Source organism: Bombyx mori, chromosome 7 (genome assembly GCF_030269925.1).
Source record: "Bombyx mori chromosome 7, ASM3026992v2".
In the NCBI taxonomy this organism is placed as follows: domain Eukaryota; kingdom Metazoa; phylum Arthropoda; class Insecta; order Lepidoptera; family Bombycidae; genus Bombyx; species Bombyx mori.
The window spans coordinates 3,570,845-3,589,117 of NC_085113.1; the positions used below are offsets into that span (position 1 = coordinate 3,570,845).

At 35.2% G+C, this 18,273-nt stretch overlaps 1 protein-coding gene across 2 annotated transcripts in view; it reads left to right on the top strand.

Moving 5' to 3' along the window:
• The window catches only part of Btl (fibroblast growth factor receptor), a 109,181-nt gene that overhangs the window by 53,148 nt on the left and 37,760 nt on the right, over positions 1-18,273 (top strand).

The window sequence follows — 18,273 nt, forward strand, 5'->3', positions numbered from 1 at the left end:
AAATAAATAAACAATGCGATACATTAAATGCAAAAAGTACAATTGGCGGTCTTATCGCTAAGAGCGATCTCTTCCAGACAACCATGCGTAGATTCAGCAAAACATTCCTCTTGCTAGGGCAAGTGTTAGCAATTTCTTTCAGGTTGATCCTCTTAAGCTCACCTACCACTCTGAGCTTAATTGAAATAGCACCTTAGACTATCAATGATTAGGTAGGAAAAAAGCTGAGATTGGTACAACTAAACTTTTTTGATATTTATCTGTGCTTAAATAGCTTTGGTAAGTAGCCGGACTTATCGGAGACAATGCCCAAAAAAATTGCACTCGCATTGAATACGTATTGCCTTTTTACGTCTTCATAAATAACGTATTCTCGTCCCATGCTTCTTTATTAACGAAAATCTTCGATACGATACGGAGAATTTGAAATTGTAATGACGCAAATGTTCCGCATAACAATTGAAATGTCAAATTTGACAGCGACACAGAATAAATATAAAACAGGTACAATAAAGTACTTGTACATATGTTTTTTTTTGTTTTTATTGCTTAGATTGGTGGACGAGCTCACAGCCTACCCGGTGTTAAGTGGTAACTGGAGCCCATAGACATCTACATCGTAAATGCGCCACCCACCTTGAGATATAATTTCTGAAATCTCAGTATAGTTACTACGGCTGCCTCACCCTTCAAACCGAAACACATTACTGCTTCACGGTAGAAATGGGCAGAGTGGTGGTGGTACCTACCCGCACGGGCTCACAGGAGGTCCTACCACCAGTACACAGTACATTTAGATTGCAGTTCTGGCGTCTAACTTTGTTAAGATCTTATTAGATATTATCAAATTAGATATTATCAACAATGTTTAGTGGCTACAGTACATTTTGTTTTTATTACTTATTTAGTATATACACCAATATTGTTTATCAAGCTTGATCAGCGACTACGGCAAGAGGAATATTAGCATTGTTCATAAACGTAAATCAAATTTTTCAATAAGTTCAATATTTTAAAACTAAATTGAATCCAACATAACTTTCTATTCTAATTGTAGTCATTCGTAAAATTATATGACATACAATATACTCGTACTCTGTTGAATGACGACTGAAGTTTTGCGTAAACCTGAAATGCTTGGTTTACGAAAACGCATACGTAAATTTTGTATCTTCTTCTTCTTTTTCTCCACCTTATCCCACTAGGTGGGGTCGGCACAGCTAATTTTTCTCTTCCGTTCTCTTCTATCAGCTGTCATCTCAACACTCACTCCTCTCTCTCTCTCTCATATCGTCATTCACAAATTCCATCCATGTCTTCTTCGGTCGACCTCTTTCCCCTCTACCTTGGAGTACAATTTCCATACATCTCCTAGTCACATGCATCTTATCTCTACGCATCACATGTCCATACCACGCTAGAATATTTATGAAATTATACGTAAATTTCGTATGGTTCAACCATTCATAAATATTCTTTAATAATCTTATTCTTATTCTCAAATATTCAGTTTTGTTAAAATAAGCGTCGAATCTTTCGAAAAAGTTTTGTACTGTAAGGGATAAAGTATTTTTTTTTAATTTGGCAATCGTAAATATTTTTTTCGTTTATTATTCTTCATATGCATACGGTGTAATGTTTGGAATTATAGTTGCGTTTATGATATTCACAGCAGACACGTCCAGGGTGGTCCCGCTTGAATATAATTGTGATATTGTCCTGAGAAATTTGTTTGCATGATTCGACTATCTGTTGTCGATTTTTTGTGACCCATTTTTTCGATGTTAATCGCCCATTGAAATTAATTATTTTATGACATTATAATATTGATTCTTGGGATATAGAAACGACTTTCTTAGAATAGTGCTATTTTAATATCATTATGAAATACAATTGTGAAATTTGGTGGTGTGCCATTTATTCTATGAACTGATTAATATTCAATCCAATAACATTCATTTATCTTTGTGTAAATTTAAGGGAAACTTAAATTTCTGCCCTAAAGTCAGGAAACTTTCTTCCACACATCCACCCTCTTCACGACATATACGATAATCATTATTTTTAATATCCAATGTAATTATTAATAACTAAAATGATGAACGGAAAGGGTAATTACGTCACGGGGACAAATCGATTGTTGGCTGCAACCCTCTCATTTGGTTCCAATTAAGGAGGACCGGATGCTTAATTATTTTAATGACCAGACAATTGAGAGCTCCCTCTCTCTCTATAGCTTTTATTTTTGAAATCACCGTTTACACAGAGATTAGATGAATTTAACGTTTGTATATTTTTGCGTTATTTTGATTTTAGTTCCGGCTTAACTTTGTAAAAACGTGGATTGACGGATTCTATTCCTCTTCTTCTCAGTCGTTCCCCCATTGTTGAGGATCGTGATTCTTTTGTGGTCTTCTAACTGTTTCTCTCCATCTAGGCCAATCTTTTGTCCCGTGTAGAACATTACTGATAGGGATTCTTAGCTGCATAGCTTGCTCTTTAAGAATCTATAATTCTGAATTATTATGGAACATTTATAATTCAGAATTATACATTAATTATTAACGCAGATTTTCTATTTATAGTTTTACCTAAATAATTATTATTTTTATTCATTTATTAGGTTGTTTGTATATACATTATTATTATAACATAATTTATTATTAATATTTATGTTTAATTAATATTTAATTATTTATATAGTCATTTCTGTTTTTAAACAATAATATAAACATTATGGAACATAATTTTTCGATTTATGATATAATACGAAAATTAAAGCAGTTAGCACTTTATATCAAGTTAATTTAAATACTTCGAATTTATGATAAAAGGACTGTTTAAAATTTGGGGAGGAAGGTCAAGTTAGCTTGGTTATTTATGTTTAATTGAATGTGACATCTCCGTTACTTGTTCTGGTACTTTGGTTTTAATTTTGTCTTTGTTTATTTGTGACGATATTTCTGTAACCTGTAAAATTCTGTCGCGAAGCAGTTAATTATCCATTCTTGGCTGAAAGGACTCGAAGTGGGTGGCATTAAAGTTATGAAAGGATTCCGATAACCACTTAGCATCAAATGGGCTATGAACTACAACTCAATACTTTCAATTTTCTATTTCATAAAAAATAGATTGCGGGACAGCTTCATGTGAAAATTATTAAAAAGCTATTTTATCGAACTGTTATGTGACCGATTTAGGCGGGATGGTGGTATCAATAAATAAGTGCACAATATAATATTTTATCTACCCTCTTTGTGTGTTGCAAAATATTTCTTCTGATACAAGCTTATCATAATAAATATTTGTCATCTTATCAAAGAAAAAATCAAACAGTTTTGTTTACTTAGATGCTATTTGAGAATGCTTATATACTGTCCTAAATAAACACGAGATTGCTTGTAAGCATATTTAAGAATTCCTTTAAGATTTACGAAATGTCCATATTAGTGAGATGCCAAATTTATTGTAACGGATTTATTTTCACGGATCGTTTAGAGCCTCTGGGTCTGCGGAGGGACTTCGGTTCCCTCTGTATTTTGTACCGTATGTTCCATGGGGAGTGCTCTGAGGAATTGCTTGAGATGATCCCCTCATCTCCTTTTTATCATAGCACCTCCCGCCATAGAGCAGAGATTATCCATATTGTCTGGAGCCGCTGCGTTCATCGACAGTGCGTTTCCAGAGGTCTTTTATGCCACGCACCACCCGGCTCTGGAATGAGCTCCCCTTCACGGTGTTTCCTGAGCGCTATGACATGTCCTTCTTCAAACGAGGCTTGTGGAGAGTATTAAGCGGTAGGCAGCGGCTTGGCTCTGCTCCTGGCCGGTTCTGCCCCTGGAATTGCTGAAGTCCATGGGCGACGGTAACCACTCACCATCAGGTGGGCCGTATGTTCGTCTGCCTACCTGTCGCTCCACCATGCTACTGGGCGTTACACTGTTTTATCGGTTTATCGATCCGTGGTCTCCACTCCAGTGTGCTTAGTGCGAGTTTTTTAACGTTCTCGATAGCGTAAACGATTATCGATTTATTATCGATCGATATTATCGATTTGTACAGGTGATCATTTTTAAAACATTGCACTGACTTTATTACTATTTATTAATACATATTTAATTAATACACTTTTTTAGGTTGGTATGTACGTAAGGGAATATTTGAACGAAATTTTCATTCAATACATAGACTGGGCAGTTTATTCGTTAAACGAGGAAACATTATGCCCAGGGAAATAGAGTATCCACTTATAATACAAATTAAAGTAAGAGATTATCACAATTAGCCTTTACTAGAGAAACAAAATGCGAATTACGTGTCTGAGATCTTTTGTTCCAAATCAAAGACGTTAAAAGTAAAAATCGAATTACACATCAATAGCAAATCATTTCTCAATTTCATTGTACGACCATCGCCAACGCGATTTCAAAACGAATCAAAAAATTTTAAGGCCACGTAGGCGTTACATAATAAAAACGAAAATAAAACTTTAGACAATAAGTGTTATACGATACTGATTTATTACCGCTCATCATAATTTAACGTATGACCATTGAAGATTATTGTCGACGACTGACAGAAATATTGTTAATGTGTTGTGGTAAATACATATAAAGGTCAATACAAAAACAATGAGAATGAAACAAAATCACTTTGGTACCTATTACTATTACGTATTATTTTGTGTTCTGACAAAAAAAACCTCTCTGGAGTCCCGGTCACCATCCTTGTCGAACCCGTCGCTTGCGACGAAGGGCTCGACGAGCGAACTAACCCATAGACACAGCCCACTGAGTTTCTCGCCGGATCTTCTCAGTGGGTCGCGTTTCCGATCCGGTGGTAGATTCTGCGAAGCACTGCTCTTGCTAGGGTCAGTGTTAGCAACTCTCCGGTTGAGCCCCGTGAGCTCACCTACAAACGTTAGGGTGAAGCTGAAATAGCCTCTCAAGGCTATCAGCATAGGTAGGAAAAAAAAAAGCGCTATTTTTAAAAATCTAGCAACCTAGCCTTCTCCAAAGAAAAACATCACAAATTATCTCACACTTTTAATATGATTTGTATATCAAAAGCGCTTGATGTGTGATCACGTCTATCCACAGTTTTACCGGGAAGATGGAATTCTTATGAACTTTCCACTATGTTCTAGCATCTGGTATTGAATATAAATTAAGGACTTTACAAGGCTGTGAGGACGTCACGATCGTACGAGAAAATAATCACGATTTTCTCAACGCATTCTGCATTTTGTTGTTAGGGTTGTCCGTTTTTTGTTTGGGAACTATTATGAAAATTAGCTGACTCAAATTTCCATTTTTACGAAATTAAACTATCATTGACGAGCCAAATCATAGAATAAGCAGTTTCATATTGGTCTTGGTATATCCAAGACTTATCTTAATGTATGAACAGTCATCCCTCAGAAATATAATATTAATAATTCCTGTATTGAAATTCAATCAAATTTTGATAACGTTTGTTATCTTTTGGTAGTTTTATCTAAACATAAAGAGTTAGCCCTACGTTTTCATAGCGTCCTTACCTCAGAGGATGTGCAACGCACTCGTGTCCGCTCCACCCCAAACAAAGGTACCGACATCCACACAATTTGTATTCAGCATGAGGTAGCACACTTTACCTGCTATCTGTGTTTTATGGAAACCCTAACATTGTTTGGTAATCTTTTGTTGTAAATCGTCATTTGAGATATTTTTAGTAACTTCGATCAATTTATTGTCCGACAGTTGAGTTATTTTATATCGAGTTCAACTTTTTGTTTGTTTTAAACGTAAATGCTTCATATTGTAGCTTTATATCTCATATACTTGATATTGTTCTACTGAAAATCAGAGATATAAAAGCTTCACCGTAATCATGATCTGGCTGGACATATGAGTGTATTTCAAATGTCATGTGCTGAACTTGATGTACCAACGGGTTGTTTTCTAACTTCAGTGGTTATATGGTCTATATGTTCCGGTAACCATTTAACACCAGATGGGCCTTGAGTCCATCCATTCATCAAGCAATAAAAAGAACAAAAAGATTATTGTTTAGTTCACAAGCTTACGGTCTTTTTTTTGTTTTTTTATTCCTTCCTATACTGATGAGAGCCTTGAGAGGCTACTTCAGCTTCGCCCTAACGTGTGTAGGTGAGCTCACGGGGCTCAAACCGGAGTATTGCTAACACTGACCCTAGCAAGAGCAGTGCTTCGCAGAATCTACCACCGGATCGGAAACGCGACCCACTGAGAAGATCCGGCGAGAAACTCAGTGGGCTAAATTTTTTAAACATTGTTACTCAAATATGCGTTTTCATGAAAAAATATGCAATTTTGAAATTACTTATTGTGCTTAGACTTTGTTTTCGTATGTTTGTCGAGATCTAACGAATATCACAATTGAACCCGATAGAATTAAGTGGTTTAGTATATCTTGTACTCATCCCGATAAACAACCTTCAATAGCATTCGTCATAAAAATTATCTCGACACTCCAAAGCTGGCTGATGACATTTTTAAAATAGTTATAAAATGAGTTACATAAAACTTACTTTTTCATCTGAGGTGGTCCTATCATATGAAGTATCGGATAGTCTCTCAATAAATATAGAAAAAGTGGAGACGCTGCTTAAAATGTCGTAAAATTTTTTATAGTTCTAATGAAAATATATAGTTTTTCACCGTGTTCCATTTAAGAGTAACACAATAAACATTTTATTGCAACGTGAAAATAGATTTCGAAAGTGTAAGCTGCAGTTTCGTAATGCATGATTTTTTATTCATCTTTTTATTAGGTTATGCAAGCTGAAATTAAACATTCGAAGATGTAAGCTGATTCTGTATCCGCCGTACACGGAATATTCTCGAAATGTGTTTGCCTAGATGTATATAATATAGGTACGAGTGTACACTCTTAAACATGTAATTTATGAGAAACTTCTAACAACTAAATTTGCTTTTTTTACTACCTATACCTTGAGAGTCCTCGATAGCCTTGAGAGGCTATATGAGCTTCTCCCTGACGTGTAGGTGAGCTCACGGGGCTCAAACCGGAAGTGTTGCTAGCACTGAACTTAGCAAGAGCAGTGCTTCGCAGAATCTACCACCGGATCGGAAACGCGTCCCACTGAGAAGATCTGGCAAGAAACTCAGTGGGCAACATTTATATGTTAAAGTGGTAGTTGCATCTTCGATAAAATAATTGCGACAAAATTGACGTGTTTTATTATCTTTATTCACTTTTGTAGTTCTAGAATAATTTGGACAAAATGGAACGAGGGATGGACTATTTATCATTCTAAGAACATATATACGCTCTCTCTCAAATGGCAAATTCCCATAGTTCAGTTTAATAAAATACTTATATACTCCAGATTTTTGTAGCCTTAAGCTGCTTTCAGACTACGCTATACTATAGTGCCATATAGTATAGCAGCGTATACTTAGCCAATAATATATACTACAGTGTGAACGTGTCCATAACAATGTATGGTGCGCAATATTGTGGTGCTATGAGCTATATACTATGTATTATTATATTATAGCGTAGTCTGAAAGCAGCTTTAGTACGCATGATAAATGCGCATCTGCGTAAACTTAGAATTTCTAAAGTACCCCAACTTTGTATGAAATCTTAGAGGCTATCACGACGTATATTTGTCAGATAATACATAAGATCCCCAAAGAGGGCTCATAAATTACCAGCTAGTATTCTCTTGAAATTACACTGAGTTCTAATTTGACTCTTAACATCTAGGGTCGAAGTGCTATTACGGCTTGAAACAAAATGGGAACGCTAAACAATTTGTACGGATTAAGTTGGTAATTTATCAATAACGTGTAAGCATAATTGCACTTTTCCGTCTCAGTGAAGAATTATTTGATAATGTATTTATATTGCTCAGTCTGGAATGTAAGATTAGTTTATATGTATCGCTCCTAAACGACTTGATTTATAACGAATATTTAGTACGGTAAAAGAGTAATTTGTTGTTTTTTAGTGACAGAGGATGGCAATTTTTTCCAGTCACGAATTATCCCAGATCTATGTTTGACCTATTTTATAATATCAAGATCAGTTAAAAGGATTATAGTGTGGTCCAATTCAATTAAAAAAAATCATTCTTAGATTTTTGTTCATTATTTCATGTTTTAGATATTATAACGTGAGAAATATATTGTAGCAATCTGTTTGTATGAACATAATTTAACTGTTTGTTTTAAATATGAATTTGTATGTTCAGTTAGTTATTAAGAAAGTAAAGTTATAGAATAATTTGATGGTTTATGTACTCCTGAGGTTAATGAACCTAACTATTGTTGGGGCGAATGCAATAGATAATGATCTTTAGTATTCTTAGCCTAAGTACACTTGTTCTTTTCTCATTTATGTTTTTATACCACCTCTCCTGTGGACCGAATGGTAAACAGTCGACATCGGTCACCGTCCTCGTCGAACCCGTCGCTTGCGATGAAGGGCTTGACGAGTAAATTAACCCATAGACACAGTCCACTGAGTGTCTCGCCGGATCTTCTCAGTGGGTCGCATTTCCGATCCGGTGGTAGATTCTGCGAAGCACTGCTCTTGCTAGAGCCCGTGTTAGCAACACACCTGGTTTGAGCCCCGTGAGCTCATCTACACGTCAAGGAGAAGCTGAAATAGCCTCTCAAGGCTCTCAGCATAGAAAGGAAAAAAAGAAATAATATACCACCCGAGAACATTTTAGAACGTTTAGTATCATTTCATTTACAAGAGATATACTTAATATATACACAATATTACTTTCATACTATTTTCATCTGATTACACAACTCTACAAAAATAAAATTCGTTCTTTGTCCTAACGCTTTTACAAAGTTTTTCCGGTTAATTATTCACAAAACGAAAATAAAATACCTTTTTTTTGGTATAAAGTTTGCTTTTGTGATATTTATAGTAATAATACTCATTTTTCAATTCTTTTATAAATCTTAATTAATTTTAATACTTTCAAAAAAACCGCGTTATGAGAGTGGGGTGTTTACGTTTACACAGTACCACTAGATGGCACTCGAGTCATAAGCAGCGATCAGGTGTTTTGTACAAGCCCAGAAAAACTTAAAATGTCACGAAAGTGTAAATAGGATACTGATGCATTTTGTTTCATATGTGGTAAATTTATTAAAGTTCAAAAGCAAACTGTTTCATGCCATGTATTTTTTTTTCGTCTAATTACGATCTAAAATATCGAAATTTTATGCTTTGCAATCAAAGTCAAATTTGGTGTTGACCCCTGTTATCGTTAAAAGAAATTTGTATCCGTTTTTTTTTAACACAGCAACCATTTTGCTGAAACGTATCGTTCAAAACAATCGTAAAAAAATAACACAAATAACATTTCAAACAAAAAATAAGAATTACGACTCACATCAAAGAGATTACGATTGTAAAATTGTTTAACAAAACACACCTTGTAATGCAAGTGAATTCGGCCGTTATGAAAATATTATAAAAATACCCACAGCCATATTAAGCGCGGAATAAAGGAAATTACAAATAAGAGTAGACCCTGCTTTGGTAACAGTAGATAAAGACACGGGAAAAACTAAGCTACCCCATCATCATCATCATTCTCCTACCCCCTTCTCCACTATCATATACCATTACTTCGCTCACTCCCCTCTTACACATATAGTCTTTCACACAATCCATCCATTTCTTCTTAGGTCTACCTCTTCCTCTATATCCTTCCACTTTCATAATTAACACTCTCTTACCAACCTCATTTTCATTTCGTCTCATCACATGTCCATACCATCCCAAGATTAAATTACCTATTAGTAAAAAACATTTAAAAAAATATAGTTGTCTGTAAAGTCGTTTTACGGAAGATTAGGTTTACGTGATAACGTCAGTAACAGAACTAACGCGGACGTCTCCCAACTCTGACGTCACGCGAGAAGAGTGATAAATGTGTCACAAGCCAACGCTTGGGCCAATCGTGTCTCTTCGTTGCTTGTTCCGCGCTCTCGCTCTTAGGGTAGAACGTGACAATTTTTCGTGCACGCAGCCGGTCTTCATCGATCTATAAGACATCACGACAATAAATCAGTAAATAACTAAATCATTAATATTTTCATGATTTCTGTAACAAAAGAATTAAGGTACAATAATAAATTAATTTGACAATTCACGGCCATAAATACATAAATTATTTTTGCTTGTGTTATGGGCGCTATAGAATTTATTAACAAGCACGCGTCACCAACAGCTGTGCATATCAATATGCAATGGAGGGAGCTCATTACTTGCAAAGTGCACTCGATGTGGTCATACATACTTTTGTTCGTATTAGGCGACGTGTTAACGCGCAATTATTATTTATTTGGTTTTTCCCACTTGGTAGCTGTCATTTTTGACAATTTTCAGTACAATGAAAAAAGAAGTAAACGTGCAAAATTTTGTTGTTGCAGCAATAATAACGTTATCTTAAATGCTTATAATTTTCTCTTGTTGTATTACTTAGTTACACTGTCTTTGGCTATCGTGAATCGTAAACAGAATTAAAACTATTTTTAGCCGACTTCAAAAAAGGAGGAGGCTCTCAATTCGACTGTATTTTTTTATGTTTGTTACCTCATAACTTTTGACTGCGTGAATCGATTTTGATGATTCTTTTTTTATTAGAAAGTTGGCGTTTCCCGTGTGATCCCATTTCAATTTAGTCCAGTTCTGATAATACTATCCGTGAGAAAACCATACAAGTCTTAAATTTGCATTGAGTACGTGCGCGACAAATAAATGAATAATTCAATAAATCAATATCACGCCAACGGATTTCGATGATTATTATTTTTAGTGTATATTAATTTGTTTTGGAATATATTTTTTTTTCTATTTCAAGTCGGTTTTTGTTAAAGCATCTCTATTTACAATTATTACAGTTTCATGTTTACGGTCACATTTAGTCTTGCATTTTTTACGATATTAATATTATTTCGGAAATTTCCAATACTCTACTGTTTCCGTTGTCAGGGAAGACTTAGCTGTTATACATCGTCTTGAATATTGTGCTAACAACCATCTATTTTTCTATTGTGCATTTCTAGAATTCTACCTATCATTTCGCACAGAGGGAACCAATCGTATATTGAGGTCTGGCAGTCTGTTTGACTTTGGATTTTCATCTTCACGATAAGATAATCCCGCTACGAAGATTTATATTTGTTTTTATATACTTACAAATGCCACTGTAGTACATAAACATCTGCTATATAGCCATTTTAGTAAATAACCACTTACAAACAATTAATATAGTCAATTTATTGTACAACTAATAAGGAATCCTATGTGCTCCAGTCTTAATAATTTTAACGTTCAAGTATCCATCTTCGATTCAATCTCAATCTTGTCTAACACGTCATCACTGGAGATATTTTGTATGTATCTTCATTATATAGACGCCTGCCGTAAATCTTGTCAATTTGACAGTTCTCGCGCTGTTATAAGCTGTGGATCTTATATTATTTGATTGTTTTGTATTAAGTAGAGAAAATGTGAATCAGATCTTGTCTGAGAATAGAGATGGAATGGATTTTTAGCATTTTAGCACAGTGACATGTTTATTGGACGAGTAGAAGAAATCTATTACAAAAATACAGAGTGTCGTCTATTTCTTCCGCTGAGTTATCAGGCGTGGCGTGGTATCTATAGGCTTGTAGATGTAGAATGCTTTGAAACTAGAATCTATTTTTTATGGCTTTCAAAGGCACATGATTTACTGGTGGTAGGACATCTTGTGAGTCCGCACGGGGAGGTACCACCATCCTGCCTATTTCTGCCATAAAGCAGTAATGCGTTTCGGCTTGAAGGATGGGGCAGCCATTGTAACTATACTGAGACCTTAGAACTCATATTTCAAGGTAGGTGGCGGCATTTACGTTTGTAGATGTCTATGGGCTCCGGTAACCACTAAACACCAGGTGGGCTGTGGGCTCGTCCACCCAACTCTGCAATAAAAAAAATTTACTGAGGTCTTGTCGATACGACTTAATGTCAGACCCCAGCAACCACGCTGCTCCTTACTCTTAAATATAATTTGAACACGACTAGTTTATCCGCGAAAATTACATTAACAAAATCACGGATTCCTTGATTGCAGTCAAAGATGTGCTGGTGATGATGAAGCATGCAGACAAAACTGCGAATTCAAAGCAAAAGAAAACATATTACCGACATCATTACACACGATATTCTTTTTACGTACATTTTCTATATTTGCCTTGTGACTTCTGTTCGTACAAATCTTATTATGTTTGTTAATGAGTCCACGTTCATCTTGTTAATTTCATTTTAGCTTTCTTGTATTCTCCCTTGGAATATGAGTTTCGTGGCTTAGTCATAAATCAATGTTTTTTATTAATGGGCACATGAGCATATTTTTAGAAGAAATATGATTCAAATAAGTGGTATTAAGTCACATTGATTCGATTAGATTTAGAGGATAATTTTATAGGTCTTATTAATAAATCATACAACTAAAATTACCTTACGGTGATAAAGTGGTTAAATAATTTAAATATAATTTGGTATATACATACACAGGGAAATAAAATAAAGTTAGGTTCAATTTCCTCTTGGGTTTGTCATTCGATTCTCTTGCTATGGATTAATAGGTCTTGTCGAACTATAAGTAGTGCTACCAATTATATTTATGCACTAATGAAACTTGTCTATATATTGTGTAGGATATATGCTGCGAACTTCTCCAATGGGGACATATTTATTTATTATATTAATTTTTTATATGCAATATATTTGATCATTTTTTTATATGGTAATTGGGGTTCGATTTGTAGTATTAGCATTATTTTTTTTACTTTATTGCCTTTCTGTAGATTTGATGTTTTTAATTTCATTTATTTTTTATCACTATCTATTCAGGTATTGTGATAAAAGTCGAAACTTGTTTGATTTTTTTATCTTTTGATCTATAATGTAACTATATGGATGTGTTTGTTATACGCAAGAGTATATTTAGCTTCACAAATAAATAATAGACGAATCTGTTTTGGAAATAATAGGTTTTGTTTTCAATAATAAAACATATTACACAATACATAATATTAATTTAGACCTTGACGTGTCAATAATTTTAGTTGAAATTTTGCTCATTGGACGAGTACTGGTAATTATAAAGGCATTTTAGAATACAATTGACAAATTCAACATCGTCAAATACCCTAAAACCGTACTTCAACCTATTTATAAAATAAATCATTCTTAACGATCAGCCCAAGAAGATTTTCAAACATCTGCAAAAGTTTTTCTTCCAAATCGAGAACCTAAAACAACTCTCGAATGGAACATTAGCGAAACACCGAAACGGGATGTCATCGCTATACGGGACGAAAGACAAATTATTCACATTTCAATAACCAAAATTCAGTACACGAAATTCGCGAAAGTCCAAACCGAAGTAGCTCTATTTGCTAGGCGGAAAGCTCAAATTCGCGTAGCGTTAAGTCTTAGTCCGTGCAAAGCAATTTTGCCAACGTTTTGGGATGCACATGCAGTTGATGCAGTATTCGCTACCATTTTACAGTCGGTCGCTATTCTAGGAATGATATCTGAACGCGTTTCGGCTTAGTAAGGTGGGTGCCCAGATGTCGAACGGGTTTAAGCATTCATTTTAATCTTTTGAAGACGATTTGTCGTCTTATTCGGACGCTGTACGTCTGGATTTATTAACCGCGCGTTTATTTATAGTTACGTTTCGTTTGGGCATGCGAACTTGATCCCAATTACGGTCTTCTGACTAATTACTAATTGGTTTTGAGTCATTGACGTGTAAGAAACGTGTGCCTAAAATATGATTTGTTTTGGTTTGCTGCAGCCAGGAAGGTGTTAGGTTTTGAGTATTTTTAATGGTCACCTCTCTTGTGGAATTTTCGTAATAAATTAATGTTTTTCCAGTGTATCTACACTGCTTTACAAATAAAGCAGCTTTAACTAAGACTACATATCGTTCTACGAATCTGAAATGAACCGATTATTTCAATTAAAAAATGCGATGCGCTATAAATATCATCCAGTTATTGTATTTTCTGCTTTTTGTATTCAGACGAGAGTCGAAATTTCGTTAGTATCCGTCCGTGTTTTTAAGTCCTTCATTTAGCATCGTCTACTATGACGGTACCGTTTTCTAGGAAATTAGAGCTATAGTCATAGTACTATTTATGGGTATGGAAGAAATCAGAATTCCAAAAAAAATAATCAGGATATGTAAGGTTATAATCGCAACGATATTGTCACTACTATTCTTTAAAATATCTTTTGTAATCTATAGTAACTTTATAATCTTGATTCATATTAGATATAGTGGCATCTATTAGGTTCACACATAGAATACCTGTCATGGCTTCTCTTTCCATTTTTTCTGTTAATATATTATCTAATATTACTACTAGTCTCATTTTATTGATACCTCACCACGTCAACAATATCAATGTGATTGTTTATGAAAGCCGTAATGTACATTAAATGATTAACGGTACAAGCAAACAAACAAGCAGTTTAATTTCGCTAACTCCCAGCGGGCGGCGCGCACAAAGACTGCAGCTAGCTGTACCGTCATTCAGATTCTCAAGACCACATGTGTCCGGAACAAAAGTGGTGTGGAGCCGCGGCAAACCATATTTTATTTCATCAAAAATATTGCGAGCTTATTATAACTATATTCGTGTCACTTTTGTACCCTGCTCTCCAAGTAGGTTTTTAATATTTTTTATTGAACTTTAAAATTTACTGTTTTCAAATAAATCAAATGTTTAATAATGTTAAATAAAGACGAAGTCTTTAAGCAACCAATAATACACATATTACTGTCTGTTTACGAAGGTCTTTCTGAACTGGAAAGAAAATATCAAAATCTTTTTTTATCTGAGATTCAGTTACGTCTGCTCAACTGTATTCTATATTCCTAATCAGTCTCGCAGATTTACTAGTGTTCGTTTTTTTTTGTGTCCCATATTTATTTGTTTTAAAAACATCCCATATCGAGTTGCATATTACCGGTATAACGAGCTCACATGAATAACTGATTTTAATTGCAACGTTTACTGGAATAAGACGGCACTGATGTAGGTACTTGTATCTTTTATATTGTAAAGTATTTTCGGTTTTTTTTTATTGCTTGGTTGGGTGGACGAGCTCACAGCCCACCTGATATTAAGTGGTTACTGGAGCCCATAGACATCTACAACGTAAATACCGCCACCCACCTTGAGATATAAGTTCTAAGGTCTCAGTATAGTTACAACGGCTGCCCCACCCTTCAAACCGAAACGCATTACTGCTTCACGGCAGTAATAGGCGGGGCGGTGGTACCTACCCGTGCGGACTCACAAGAGGTCCTACCACCAGTAACATTTATTTCGTTTCTGTTAATTCGATTTTGTATAAAACACACTAGAGCTTTTAGATATTTATAATATTTGATGTAATATTTATTTTTTAATGAGCACGAATCTATATCTAACGTAAGTACTTTCTTGAAATATGAGTACATTCCGCTCATTAGGTCCCTACTCAGTGACTAGCTTTAAGCTTTTAAAGTTAATAATGTTGACGGAATTACACGCCATTTTCTGCAAACCCTACAGAGTTATGCAGAAAATGAAACTGGCAAAACGTTTTCGAAATTACTGTGGGTGTGTGTGTGTGTGTTCAGTGTGAGTTCGCACGTGTATGTTCTGCTATAATGTCTATTCCTGTGACGCACCAGCCGTGGGTTTAAAGAATTAGACCGTTGCTATAGAATACTATTGAGATTCCGAGCTTATTTCCCAAGGTTGGTAACGGTATTCAAGTTCATCTAGTCCAACATTGCTCACTGAGTTTGTCGCCGGATCTTCTCAGTGGATCGCGATTCTGATCTGGTGTTAGATCCTGGGAAGCATTGCTCTCGTTAGGGCTAGTGTTCATATTCTCTCAGGTGATCCCTTGAGCTTACCATAGCTTAGCCCTGGAATAGTCTCTTAGGCTATCGGCGAATAAGTAGGAAAAATAAAACTGCAACATTAAATATATAAAATGTATTTCAATATATCAGAGTCGTAGAGTACGACAGACGTATCTTTGTATTGATGCATAATTACGCGTATAATACTATACATACTCAGGTCGATCGAAATGTCTTAGTGGCATCGAACGCTTAAGCCCAATTGAGTTTGTATGATTTTTATGAGCGATAAAGATAAAAACATTCATTGTCATTAAATTAAGTGCGTATTAAATGTTATTGAGCCGTTATTATTGTGAATAAGATTAGCATCGTGTTATTGTTTATTTTGGCGATTGTTTTAATTATCATGATCGTCTGTTGGGTGATTTAAAATTTTGATTTCGCTGTATGAATAAATTGATTGGGAATTGAATAAATCTTATGTACATTAGGAATCTAAAAAAATCATACGTACATTAGGAATCTTAATTGGGCAATTCAAAAGTGTATTGTTTGAATATCATGTTGTATAGTATTTTTAATTTACATTAAAAAAACTTGAATTTTCGGTTTGTAGACTATTTATAACTTTGAGATGTAAAATTTGGTTCTTCTGTATATCTGCCGACATAAATTATTGTTAATGTCTTACTAGTGCCTTCTGGACATAGCCGGTCACCGTTCCTATTAACCCATAGACACAGCCCACTGAGTTTCTCGCCGGATCTTCTCAGTGGGTCGCGTTTCCGACCCACGTCCGGTGGTAGATTCTGCGAAGCACTGCTCTTGCTAGGGCCAGTGTTAGCAACACTCCGGTTTGAGCCCCGTGAGCTCACCTACATGTTAGGGCGAAGCTGAAATAGCCTCTCAAGGCTATCAGAATAGGTAGGAAAAAAATGTACCTATTGGTATGATAAAAGTTGTTCGTTACCCGTCTAAAGGCTAGTTAGTATCTGACTTAAAGTATCCTAGCATTAGCTATTTTATAACTTAAAGAGAAAAATAGTGATATAGTCTAAACAATTACTACATACGACCTGGAGCCACTGCGGTCATCCACAGTGCGTTTCCAGAGGTATTTTTTGCCACGTACCATCCGGCTTTGGAATGAGCTCCCCTCCACGGTGTTTCCCGAGCGCTATGACATGTCCTTCTTCAAACGAGGCTTGTGGAAAGTATTAAGCAGTAGGCAGCGGCTTGGCTCTGCTCCTGGCATTGCTGAAGTCCATGGGCGACGGTAACCACTTACAGGTGGGCCGTACGCTCGTCTGCCTACAAAGGCAATAAAAAAAAATAAAAAAAAATATTTTTTTCATCGGTACAATTTATTCTAAATTCTGTAAGTCTTTCGGAGCTCTGGCGAGTACCACGAGACGGCTACTAAGTAAATATTTGTACGAAAACATTTCACGTTGCGCCCTTGAACCGGTCATTGAAAGGGGTACTACAAATAGACTTTCAATAAAGGTGAAACCGTTGACTGCTGTCTGTGTTACTTAGTGTTGTTAACTGTACTATGCACGATAGAGACGGAGGGTGACGGCGAATGTACAAGACATAAATACAAATAAAAACGAAGTAATTGAATACATACTAGTGGTCCCGCAGTAGTCGAAATTCGACTAATTGATTGGAATTGTAAGTTTGTACACTATTATGATTGTATTTTATACTTCTATAATCACAAATTTCGCCAAGGCCACTCTATAAAAAAATATTAATAAAGACAAACAATATTTAATCTATTCTCAATTTGACCACATACGTCTAGAACATAAGTTTGACAATAAATAGTATGCATGCGTGTGTGCGTCAAATGCATGGTATGTAGTGTGTGTAATGTTTTCTTTATTTATTTAATGTATCTTTTATGCATTATTTAAAAAAAATATTAGCATTGTGCACTTCTGCTCTATATTCTCTATAAGTGTGGAAAATTTCATACTCCTCCGTCCGCGCAATTTTCGTAAAAAGGGATACAAAGTTTTTGCTTTACCTATTAATATATAGATTTTGTATGAACGTGTAAATATTTTTGCACTGCATTTCACTTATAGGGTCTTGACGTGCATTACGTATAAAGTGTTCGGGGAGGTTGATATTTTTTAAATGCTCAAACAAAACAAGTCGAATTTTTACATTTCAGTTGACTTAAATATTCGTGTTTTAGGATTGGGACAATAATAGGATTTAATTACGTATCTCTCTTTAGTGGTTTAAATGAAATTTGTTTTATTTGAATTAAGCTCATTTCAATGTTCAATGTTGTTTAGCGGCCGTCTAGTGTAGTG